Genomic DNA, 13,201 nt, shown 5'->3' with positions numbered 1-13,201 from the left:
AAATATTTTCCAGTCTCCAAAGTGGCGGAACTTCGGTGTGAGATTATTTCTTTTAGACAACTAGAAGAAGAATCTCTTGACAAATCATGGGACCGCTTTATTAACCTTACTCTCACTGGCCCAAAGCTTTCTATTCTAGAAGAAGTTCTTCTAATTCACTTTTTTGAGGGCCTTAGTAGGGAACATAAGCAAACCTTGAATACAGCCTCTAGAGGATCCTTCTATCACCTACCTGCTAGTGATGCTATGGATTTAATTGATTCATTGAGTGGAAAGTTTCCTAGCATTTATATCCCTGAGAAAGAGAAAGAACCAGTTCCTAGACAAGAAGAAGAAGTTTCGATAGCCAAATTACAACCACTTCAATCCCAAACTTTAGCTATCAATCTAAACAATCAATACCCCAAAATTCTCCAAGGGAGGAAGGAATTCTGACCTTAAATCTTTTAGATGCTGATGGTTTAGACTTCTGGTTCCATAAGAGACCTTCAAGCAGGGATAATTCAAATCCTTGCAATAATGGTTCTCTTATAGAATGTCCTGTTTCCTGTTATGAAGAAGTCGAGGATGACATATCAAGTGAAGGAGAGCTAAACCATATAGAAGATTCTATCTGCTCCCCTTCCATGTTCACAAATTGTAAATCCATCCTTGACCATAGAGACCCCTCTTATCCCCCTCCTTTTAAGTCTCATGATGATCCTAACAATCCATCAAGACAATCAAACCATAGGAGTCATAAAGACCATGAGGATGACATGTCAAGTAATGTCATAGAAGGAGAGCTAAGCCATATAGAAAATTCTAACACCTCCTCTTTCCTGATCACAAGTTCTATATGGCTAGAATGTGTAGAATGTATGGATAAGGAAGAAGCCTTAATGGATTCTGACTTTGGCTCAATTTCAAATGGTGAGTTCTTGACTCCCTTTGAAGATGAGATTCATCCAACTATAGAAGAGGACATAGGTGAGACCAATCTAGAAGAAACTCCGAACATTCAGATTGGAGACGAAGATAACATTAATGAGCATGGAATTTATTTCATAGCCACTTCGTTTACTCCATGCTCATATGCAACATCTTCCCAATCTATTGGTCTCTCCAACATCACCACATTTGAGATCTCTAACCCCCTCTTCCTTTCTATTTATAAAAACTTTAAAAGGGCGGTTGTCGATGCATATGTCTATAATAAATATTGCAGATCTCGTTGAGTTGATCTTGATATAGGTCAGCGTTGGAAGAGAAACCACTTCGCCAACATAAATCGATGGTTTCCTAAGGACAAGCTTAGTGTCCTAAAATAAGCGCTTATTAGATTGTAACATGACCTTGCCATATTGCCTTGTGCATTGAGCGTATAACGATAATTGTGAAAATATTCCTTCAGGTATTCTTGTCACTAACCTTTCCAGGATTGGAGCAAGAAGATCGGATGAACGACAAGCACAAGGTATGTCCAACCAATCATTATGCAACACTGAATTAAATTCATCCAAACTTGAATTTTGTAAAATTCAAGCTTGGGGGAGTACCTTACATAAAAACATCCTTTGTCATGTTGCTATGTTGGTTGTCCCTACCTTTGAGACATGCTCAATTTGTTAAACGCTAATCATTCTATTTTCATCTCCACTTGAGTAGATCTCTATAATGTTGTCATGCTACCTTTGTCTATTCACAAGTAAGTGTTGGTTTGGAAGTACTCGACATACTTCCATTGGCATTTAAATTAAGCGTGGTGCTTAGGTTAAATAGCCTTCCTTAATCTGATTCGACATGGAGTCTAGTTTGGTTACTGAACTAAAATACTGCTCGTGTAGACATTGCTATATTTTGCCGGACTAACCCATGCAGAAAAACTTTCAATATCAATTTGGGAAGTCCTGAGATAAAGTCACATTGGAGACAAAGAGAGAGACACATCAAGTTTAACAATTTACATAAGGAAGACGTAGCTCATAAGAGATGATCCATGGAGGGTGCCACGAACACGATGCACGACCGCTAAGAACGGAAAGCTTCCACAAGGTGATACTGTACCATCACTCTTCAAGTAAGGTAACATCTTAAGGTACTTGACTATCACTTTTATAAGCTTCTCCTTGGTTCTAGCGTTCATATGAATAAAAGAGACAAACATATATGATTTACAACTCTAGGTTAACCAACCCAATCGATTCAACATGTTTAGTCCTTCCAACTTTGTGATCCCACACTCCTAATCATACGAGCTAAAATGTTGCACATTCAATCTTTGGGAAGATATAAAGAAAAAGACATATACATAGATAGATTATCTTTCCATTAGATTGAGCGATCTGATCTGACAAATGTTTTAAATGCTACACTCATGAACTTATCACCCATCAACTTTGTCTTGCTCCCTATGCTTAAGGATAGAGAAGAATAAATATACTTTTGGTTCTATTGGTGTTTTCCACCAACAGGACCCATGCACTTGATCTCTGCCTTGGCTCTATGAGCAGGACACATTTTGAGAAACATGGAGGATTTTTCAACTCGCGGACTCTACTAAGTGAAGGACCTGGATCTACGAGCACAAACACACTGACCAAGATACTGCCAATGCCGCACTTCAAACTATTGGGCAAATGAAGAACATGGGTAACACCGTATCAAGAGGTGCAGACATCAAGGTCCACACTTGAATCAAATGACGCACCTAAAGAATGAACACAGTGAGAAGTCCTGTTCGGAGGACTTAAAAACACCGAATGCCATGGCAAGAGGTAAACTTGGTAGTTATCCTTTTCCCTTCAATTATTTAAAATAGTTTGCTTAGTTAATCAGGTTCATATCATCTTAAAAAAATAAAAATGTTATAAATAGTAAGCCCCAAGTGAGTATGCTCATGGCATAAAACCCATAAGTACATTCACTGTGGTGGCGTAAAAATAAAATAAATATATTCTTGTCCTATAAAAATGAAAATATAAAAATAAATTTATGATCCTACCAAAGAGAGTAGTAATATTCATTAGAGGAAGCTCAGCATGATAAAGACAAATAGATTTTATGCTAACACTTAACCAGTTCCACAAAGCTTTGTTGTCTATTTGAGCTCCACATAATTCAAGGATTAAAGAAGACTAGCAGACGGAGGACATCCTAATCGCTGTCACATTACTACCGACATTCAAATACACCTCCGCCACCTGCTAGCTACATCAGAAGAAATTACGTCAAAATCTAGCTTGGGGGAGGGCACCCCCATTTATCCAACTAAGTGTTTCTACTCATGTTTATACTTTACACAAATAATAAAAAGATACATAATTATAAAAACCTAAATAAAGATTTTGTGCTTATATAAATATCTTTGCTTAGTTTGCTAAATAAATAAATAAATAAAGTTTGCTATGAACCCTCATGATAAGCTCTCACATGGAAATGATGAATAGTTGCTCTGCCATGACTAGTCCTCAAAATTAAATTCTCTCTCAAGTTTAGGCATGACTTTTATGAATTAAGATTTGCTCTAAATCTGAACTTGTGGGAAGAGTACCTGATCAAAAGTCTAAGTCATTAACAGATATAATATGGGAAGGTTGAGTTGCTATTTATCTGTTCCTAGAGATGCTAGAATTTTGGAAATTTTTATCTTTGAAATCTTTAAAATTTTGCATGATGAGTTCCCGTATGATGAGAGTTTAAAATCCTACCACAGCCATATATACATGCTTATTAGACAATGAACCACACATTTACTTTTTACTACTTATGAGCATTGAGTGTGGTCAAGCTGTGTAGACCCTTAGGAGCTTGTCATGCGGTTAAAATCATGATTCACTTGCACGTTCACTCATACATGCTACTTCTACTCTGAAAGTACGTATCCACATACATCCACTCCTTTCCATCTCCAGATTCACCCAAAATTATTCTACTCCTATCAAGGAGAGAATAGCCAAAAACATTATTCTATCCCTGTTATTCCCCGTGAAATAAATGCTTGAGATATTTTGGTTACTACCACTTGCTACATTATTTCAGGAGGGTGAGTACTCTGAAAAAAAAGTGAATACGAGGAAATAAAAAGGGGCAAGTGCCCGGAACCTCGAAGAAAAGAAAAAGTGAGACGAGAGGTAAAAATGGACAAGTGTTCGACAGTAGAATTAGGGGTACAAGATACCCACCTGAGAGAAAAGAAAAAAAAGAAAATATAGAGCATCTCATTCCCCTCAAAAAGCTTCAAAGTGCAAGAAAGGTATGTATCCCCTCAAAAGAGCAAAAGTAGAATTAGACTTTCACCATTGTTTTCACCATTATCACCATCATCACCATACACCATTCATTCGCCACACATGCACATCTTGATTTTACTTATTGACTTGTTTCTCTGGATCCGTGGTTTGACTATGCAATAAATGTCTTGTAAGTATGTATTAGCTGTCTCCCACCTATGAGCTCCAGATATCAAAACCTTATTAGAGTAGGGTGAGAGAGAAGGCAATATCACTATGCCTCATACCAAAAATACCACATACTTTGAGAGAAGGCATATACCATTACTGCCTTGGAAAGGATCCAGAAATACCACAAAAGAGATAATTGAGAGAGTCATACAAGGAGTCTCTGAGTTTTATTTTGAAAATCTACAAAAAAAACTCCAGATCTATAGCTGATCAAGAATAAGAGACATGGCGCTTGACTAGACCGTTCTATCTTTTAACTGCTCAAGACACAGGTGACGGTTGCAAGCCCCACGGTGGAAGGTAATATGAGTAAGTCTAAATCTTAACAGTTTACCCTAACCTAGAGATGAGATCTTGTTTGAATGTGTTGATATTTGGGAACGCAATAAGGAATTGATCCGCAAGCGCACGGATATCGGTGAGCACTTCACCCGGGAAATTATCCAGAGTATCGTATTTATTTTTTTTACCACTAGGAGAAAGAGTTCATCTGACTAACCGGTCTATTACTACTAACCCTTTAGGCACAAAGAATGTCTTTCGATGTGAGTGATAAATAGAGAAGACTGCAACCGTAGTCTCCTTCTAACCTTGGTAAGGATGATCTACTGTTCTAATGGTGAGGCTAACGGAATCTAGACACCACAAAGGATGTTCAACCCGCACCTATAAACCCTATCCTTCCTACTAACGAGATGTGGTCTGCAAAGGTAACTCGGAATTGTCACGTTCCTCACTACTACCACGGTCCAGCTAGTCAGGGAATATCTATGAGTACCCCAGCCTAAACACCACGTTTACGCCAGCAATGATTACTCTAAACTCTACGCGAAGAGATTAAAGTAAACTCATAAACCATAAGAACAATAAAACAAGAACTTACTAGAATTTAGAAGTCGAAATACTAAAGAATCCTAGGAGCAAGCTTCGGGTTAGGAGAACTTGATCCCGCAGGTACAAGCTTGGAGTAGACACCGACAGGCCGGGCTTCCTCCAATCAACACCTCCACTCTATCTCTCTCAATCTAGTAGAAACTAGAAGATCTATTTCTACTTTACATTGGTTGCTAAGCCTAAAAAGAAATATTAATTAGAGAAGAGGTTTTCCTTCGAGGGCACACCTCAATCTCTATGATAATTTCTTCATGTCTTCTCCACGGGCCAGGAGGGTCTCCTTATATAGTCCTCCTCCTCTATGCATTTTTGGGTCGGTAGGCGAGGTGGTACTATGTTTTCCTTGATCCAATAGGTCGGTGGAATATCCCGTGCGAAGAGAGTCCTGATTGACATCCAGCAGGGGGCGGGCGCCTAGGTCTCCAGGGCGGGCGCCCTGGGCCTGGCCCCTTTCGGCCTCCGTCTTCTTCCCGTGGCTTCTGGAGTCTTCTTGATGGTAGAAAATCGCGCGGTGCGTTGATATCTCTATGTAATCCCGACATGTGGGCCTTTCTTCCTTATTTCCTGATAAACCCCTGCAGAAATAGATAAACAACAAAACTCGTGGAATTCTGTCAGATCAAACCATAATTCTAGGTGTTGGTTGCATATTGGTCCTTTCTCTTGTTTATTTGATAATTAAAATTGATACTTAAGAACCGTCAACAAATACCACCATACTTTGGCTTTTACTCGTCCTCGAGAAAAGGATGGTTAAGAACAATATCTAGGGTAAAACATTTTAAAAGCATTCTCTTTATAATTGCAGGGTTTTTTTTTAAAAAAAATCCATTGTGTACCATAGTCAGGGATGTTTATGGTTAAGAGTAAAGATCCTTTCTTCTCAATCCTGTCACTTGGAGTTTTTGTATATTTTTGAAAGAAAGTTAGCATACCTTTTTATCCTCATAGGTTCTTCTCAGATCACTCATTATCTTTTATATCTCACTGAGGTTGTTTTATTTTGCTAAAATTCTCAAGCATACTTACTTTGCATTTATTGCCTGATCAAAACGGGATCCGAGGAGGGAAATGTCATACTCTTAGATTAAAGACTTTGGAAATTAAAATCTTTGTCAACTCTTGCTGGCATATTGCTTATTAGAGGGACCATGGGCTATCATTTTCTCTTTTTCTTCTTCTCCCTCTTTTTTTTAAGTGGATACCGAAGTATCCCTAATTCTACTGTCGGACACTTGTCCATTTTTTCTGCGAGGTTGTCGAGCACTTGCTCCTTTTTATTTCCTCGAAATATCTGTATTTTTGCATAGCCCATGCCTCCAATGCAATAATACTTCGGAAGAGTGAATCTTTCTGGATAAATGTCTTGATCTTAGGAGCATGATAAATCTTTCAACAAGGGTCTAACTCATTTTGAACAAACTCAATACAGAGCAGATAGCTTTTATAATTAATATTCAATATTTTCAGTTCTATCAGGCATATAAAACACTGAGGATGGTAGCTAGAGTTTTGAATATTTTGAAATAAATTCTCCAAGCAACAATGATATCAAGAATAAGAAACTCATACTCTAGCATCACATATTCCACAATGACTTAAGTAACACAGGGTTTTAAAATGATTTTATAATAATTGCAAGGCTCAGGAAATATAACAGAGTGAGATTAATCATGATTAGAAATATTTTAATCTTTTTAATTTATCATGCCGGAAACAGTAATCTGCATAATCAAGATAGTTGTATGTGTAAAGTAAAGTGTGCAGAGTGTGTACCTGAATCGTGGAGTGGTGTGGTCGGGGTGTGTTTAGCATGTCGAGGGATCTCCCCCATACTTGTTTTCTGCTTTCTTGCACAAAAATAAAGTAGAGACACACAAGACATAATAATAATAATACTCTTTATTAATCTTGAGGCATTTATTACAAAAGACTAGTAGCAAACTGATAATAGCAAACTGATGATAATAGCAAACCTAAACCGAATTTAAAGATAGATGACAAAAATGCATTGCCTCAAGGTCTAAACTAGATAACTTAGCGGCGCTCTAATTCCTTAATCTTCTTGTTGGCACTAGCGAGATCCTGCCTGAGGCCTAGTATAATAGTGTTGTGGTTAGAGAGCTGCCTAGTGAGGGAATTAATCGAGGACTGGAGGTCTATGATAACTCTGTCTAGTCTGCGAACGTCCTCATCAATATCCATTATAGTCTTGCGACGCTTCGGGGCTGCCTTTGGAGGGATGAAACAGACTTTGGCTGCTCTAATCCCTTCAAAGTAAGGTCTTTCCTCCTCCGTAGTGTAGCGAACACTGCTGATCTCGCCGCTCCGGTTGGTCCTGACTCCAACAACCCTCTCATTGGGTCTAGGTGGAAGGATCCTCGTGCCGGTTGGCACCTTGATAGTGGTCTTCGTCTTGGATGATGATCCTTTGAGGAGTAGGGGTTGTGGCAGTGCGGTGAGAACTGGTTGAACATGGTAAGATTGGGCGGAGCTGCGTTGGCGCAATGGCATGGCTTCTAGCTGTCGCTCTGTGTTGGCCGGGACGAGTGCACGGGCATCGGGGTCTTCTACAGGCTCCATGTTGAGGTTGAAGGGGACGACTTCCCAATCATCGTGGTACTTCTCGGCCATTGGAGCATCAAGGAACTAATCAAGCTCTAATTGAAGGAGAGAAGGCTTGGTGGCTTGGTGTTTGAAAACTGAGGTCAGGGGTCTGTTTATATAGGGGTCAAAAAGTGCCTCTATGGGTTGTTCGGGTTTCTCCCGTCGATGTGCGTGCAAAACTTTCTATCCGAAGGATTATTCGGATTACCATAAGTGCATTTTCCATAACAGAGAAAATCGGGACCGAGGGGGAACAGGAGCTGGGCGCCCGCCCTCTCTCTAGCCCCTCTGTGGGCCCACTTTCTCGAGCGCGTTTCTATATACGAAATTATTTAGAAAAATATATATATGACCCAAAAACATCAGACTAAAAAGGTCGGGCTCTAATTCTCCATGGGAAGGTAAAAGTGGACTACGTCTATTTCTTCAAATTCTTCATTGGGCTCTAAAAATAATTTAAGACGTTGACCATTTACCTTGAATAGCGTACCTTCGCTATTTTGAAGTGTGATAGCTCCGTGGGATGATGAATTAATTACCTTGAATGGTCCTTTCCATTTGCTCCGGAGTTTCCCATGCCCGAAAAGCTTCACCCTGGAATTAAAAAGTAATACCTTATCTCCGGGTCTGAACTCCTTCTTCTTGATTCTCTTATCATGCCAGCTTTTGACTCTTTCTTTGTAGATCTTTGAGTTGTGATATGCTTTCTCTCGCCATTCTTCCAATTCTGAAAGTTGCATTCTTCTATAATCTCCAGCAACATCTAGGTCCATATTCCATCTCTTTATGGCCCAGTGTGCTTTGAACTCTAGTTCAACAGGTAGATGGCAAGTCTTCCCGTACACCAATTGGTATGGAGACATTCTGATTGGGGTCTTGTATGCTGTCCGGTATGCCCAGAGTGCATCGGGTAACTTGTCTTTCCACGCCATTCCCATTTCATTTACTGTCTTCTGAAGAATATTCTTGATTTGTTTGTTGGAAGTCTCTGCTTGGCCACTTGTCTGAGGATGATAAGGGGTAGCAACGTTGTGACGGATTCCATGTTTTGCTAGATATTGCTTGAAGCGTTTGTCAATGAAGTGTGCTCCTCCATTGTCTGAAGGTTGTTGGTGAGTGGCATTGCATCCCTTGTATTTATGTTTCCGTGTCTTTGACATGGCCCACATCTTCTGATATATTGCTTCGTGTCTTCATACATTGTAGGCCAGTAGAATCCACACTGCCAGATCTTTGAATGTGTACGGAATGCTCCATAGTGACCTCCATATGGTGATGAATGACATCTGTCGATGATCTTCCATCCTTCCTCAGTGGTCACACATCTCCTAAGTAAGCCATCAGAGCATACTCGGAAGAGGTATGGCTCATCCCATATATGTGAACGACTTTCTTGAATAAGCTTCTTCTTGTTTGCTCCTGGTGGTACATAACCTGAAACCATAAAATTAACAATATCTGCATACCAGGGGTCAGACCTGTTAATCCCGTAGAGCATGTCGTCCCGGAGTGAATCATTGATGGGGGTTTCCTGTGGACTCTTAAAATACATTCTAGACAAGTGATCAGCAACAGAATTTTCTACTCCCTTTTTATCTTTTATTTCTAAGTCAAATTCTTGGAGTAATAAGATCCATCTAATCAGGCGAGGTTTAGCATCTTTTTTAGTGAGCAAATATTTTAGTGCAGCATGATCAGTGTAAACAATTATTTTAGCTCCAACTAAATAAGATCTAAATTTATCAATGGCAAAGACAACAGCCAGAAGCTCTTTTTTAGTGGTTGCATAATTAAGTTGAGCTCCTATCAAAGTTTTACTGGCATAAGCAATTGCATGATGCTTCTTATTTTTAGTTTGTCCCAATACTGCCCCCACAACATAATCACTAGCATCACACATAATTTCAAAAGGCAACGACCAATCAGGGGGTTGAATGATTGGTGCAGAGATGAGTGCTTTCTTTAATAAATTGAAAGATGTTAGACATGCATCATCAAATTCGAAAGGAGAATCCTTGGCTAGCAAAAGAGTAAGTGGTCTAGCAATAAATGAAAAATCTTTTATGAATCTACGATAAAAACCAGCATGGCCAAGAAAGCTTCGAATTCCTTTTATGTTCACAGGTGGAGGTAGTTGTTCAATTACTTCAATTTTAGCTTTGTCTACCTCAATACCTCTTTCAGACACTAGGTGTCCCAGCACTATTCCTTCCCTAACCATAAAATGACATTTTTTTCCAATTAAGGATTAAGTGCTTTTCTTCACATCTTTGCAAAACCTTGTCTAAGTTTTCAAGACAACTATCAAAAGTTTTTCCATAAACAGAGAAATCATCCATGAAAACTTCCATAGTGATCAAGACATGGAGTCAAAAAGTGCCTCTAGGGTTTGCTCGGGCTACTCCTGCCACCATGCGTGCAAAACCTTCCATCTGTATGATTATTTAGTTTACCATAAATGGGTTTATTGCGACGGAGGAAATCGGGACTGAGAGGAGGCAGGGGCTGGGTGCCGGCCCTCTTCATCAGGGCTGGGCCATTCACTAGCTCATCACCATGCTCTTGGCAAATCTCTAGCAAAACCTCCAGGGCTGCTACTTGGGCACCCTCCCAAGGAGTTTGGCCATCACAGTCAACTAACCAACCTAGCCACTGTGGGTTATTTGGACAAGGGGGAACTATAATTTGGACATCTACCCAAGGTAAGGCCCCTGCATGCTCAGCCTCGGTCCAAGTGTACTTAGGTGGTTCCTTGTATCTAACTGAACTTAGCACCCTCCACAACAAAGTAGGAGTGCCAAACATGTCCAGGAAAGTTTCACTTGCGTGCGGGGCTACCATCTGTAGAAAGACCACATTTGAGTAAGGGAGATTAATTACAAGGAGAGATGAAGAAATATATTTTCAGAATTTAATACCCAAGTAGTGCATAAAGAATATATGAATGATTCATGATGCATGCACGTTCCATACGTCCTTTTCATTCCTAGAAGAAAGTTCTAACGGTATAGTCGGTGGCACACATACGTGCACTCTTTATACGCATCTACACGGTCTAAACGTTTCGTTGTTAGTGTACCTGCAGAAGATTTCATTTCAGCCCAGCCCCACAATAATATAAGTGCGGAAATGTAAAACCAATCATCAACAATCAAGCTAGGTACTCCGATATATATTCCCGAACATATATCGCAGCACACTACCCATTTGGGATACACCCACATATACATCAAATATGTATACATGGCTGCACCCACTACCCACAATTAAGTACCTTCATATATACATGTGTGAAACATGTAAATATTCCAGTAACCACAGCTAACACTCCCCTAGACCGACGGTTGGACAGTCATGCTCTCACAGCTCACACTTACCGTAGCGTAGAGGCATATCGATCCATACATTACCACTCAAGCAAGTGGCATCCATACAATTTCACGCCGTATGGACGACGAAAGAAAACAAACAAGCTTACCATGGCGTAGAGGTATGTGATCCATTCATTACCAATTAAGTAAGCGGTATCTATATAATTACACGCCATACGGACGACGAAAGGAAAAACCCCCATGTTAGTAATATTAAGCCACCTAGAAGTCCTTATATGGGCATAAAGGGCATGACCACTGGCATGGTATAATTTTATCAAAACCTTTTTAAAACAGCCCTACATATAGCCTAAATTTGCTAAATCAACTTAGGAAAACCAAATTCATTTGTTTTTAAATACATCTATGATGGTTAAATGCTTAATCTTGCTCTGATACCAGCTGTAACAGAACCGTCCAATTTATAAGAATTCAAGTGAATTAGCGACCACAGAGCAGTCAAGCCAATGGACTTGAACCTATATAAACCCGGTAGTCCGACGAAATCTCAAAAGACCTCGATTCAACCAACATACAATCAAGATCGTACATGATCAAGCATCACCATCACAGATTACAACATCCATCACAGAACATAGTTTTACATCACATCAGAGTTTAAAGGAGGTTATTACAAACCATAGCAGTAGCGGAAACAAAATAGTTTTGAAACAACATCAACTCAGTTTATCATACATGCCAGTTCCATGGTCAAGTCCCAACAAAAGCATAACTGAAGTTAAAGGAGGTGATCACGCCCATGATCTACTCATCATCCGTAGCTGGGTGATGACAGTTAGCGCAATAGCCGTGATAGACGACATCATCTGCAACAGGGGTAAATAAAACCCTGAGTACGAGAATGTACTCAGCTAGACTTACCCGTCATAAACCAGAAATAAAGTGACACCAAGGAGTATGCGAGGCTGATCTTTGTGGGCTGGTTTTACTCACCTTTTGCATAAAAGCCTTTGTTGTAAGCAGTTCATTTATTCATATTTCAGCAGCAGGTTCATTACTTAACAACTATCCACTAGATTAGCACCTGTTCTAAGCATACACTTGAGTAATTAAGCATTTCAATAATAACCATATCAAGATTATCACTTTGCTATCAACATTCTTATCATAACCATCAAGTTTATTTAGTGAATTCTACGTTGCCGCTGCCCAAGTCAAGTTCTCACTATCCGGGAGAGACGGCGATTCGAATCGATTCCTATCCAGCTGGAGGGGTATTCCTAACACTCACCCAAGCATACTTCATGACGGCAGCTCGGATCACCTTTAGCACAACTCCGGACCAATTCGCGGGTCCGTACGGCGCCGCACCCCCAGGGACCGCCAATCTGCCAGGGTCAGGACTCTAACCTGGCACCTCGGTCTTACGCCATTGACTCCCCGCACATCCTTGCTACCAACCGGGGTGCGCACTTGAACTTTATGGGGTATCTGGCTGGAGATGCACTCGTAGCCTTCGCGGTCGGAACGACTTATCCGGCCAACTAAGTGATAGGCATGCGTTCAACATGACACGGGGACGTACAGCGATTCGGTCCTTAAACGACACAGACGGGGATAGGTTCACACCCAAGACCTCCATGCCTTGTTGCTGCACTATCGTCATCCCGCCCGGTCTCAAGTTCATCATTAGCACATGGTTATTTCCACGATAGCAAATATAGCCAACCGTGATCATCATCCACCTAACTCTCGCAGGTGACAGGAAATCACCCGGCTTCTACCGAGCTAAGCATGGCTAAGCATTACTTCGATCCTGGACCTACTTTGGTAATGTTTAAGGTGGACAAGGTAGTCATTATGCAGCAAGGGTGTCATATCAACGCCTACCACTTAATGCAACAATATATATAACCATAGTCATTT

The sequence above is a fragment of the Sorghum bicolor genome, chromosome 2, assembly GCF_000003195.3.
Source record: "Sorghum bicolor cultivar BTx623 chromosome 2, Sorghum_bicolor_NCBIv3, whole genome shotgun sequence".
Taxonomy (NCBI): Eukaryota; Viridiplantae; Streptophyta; class Magnoliopsida; order Poales; family Poaceae; genus Sorghum; species Sorghum bicolor.
The sequence above is the reverse complement of the archived record's forward strand: the minus strand, read 5'-3'. Positions refer to the sequence as shown.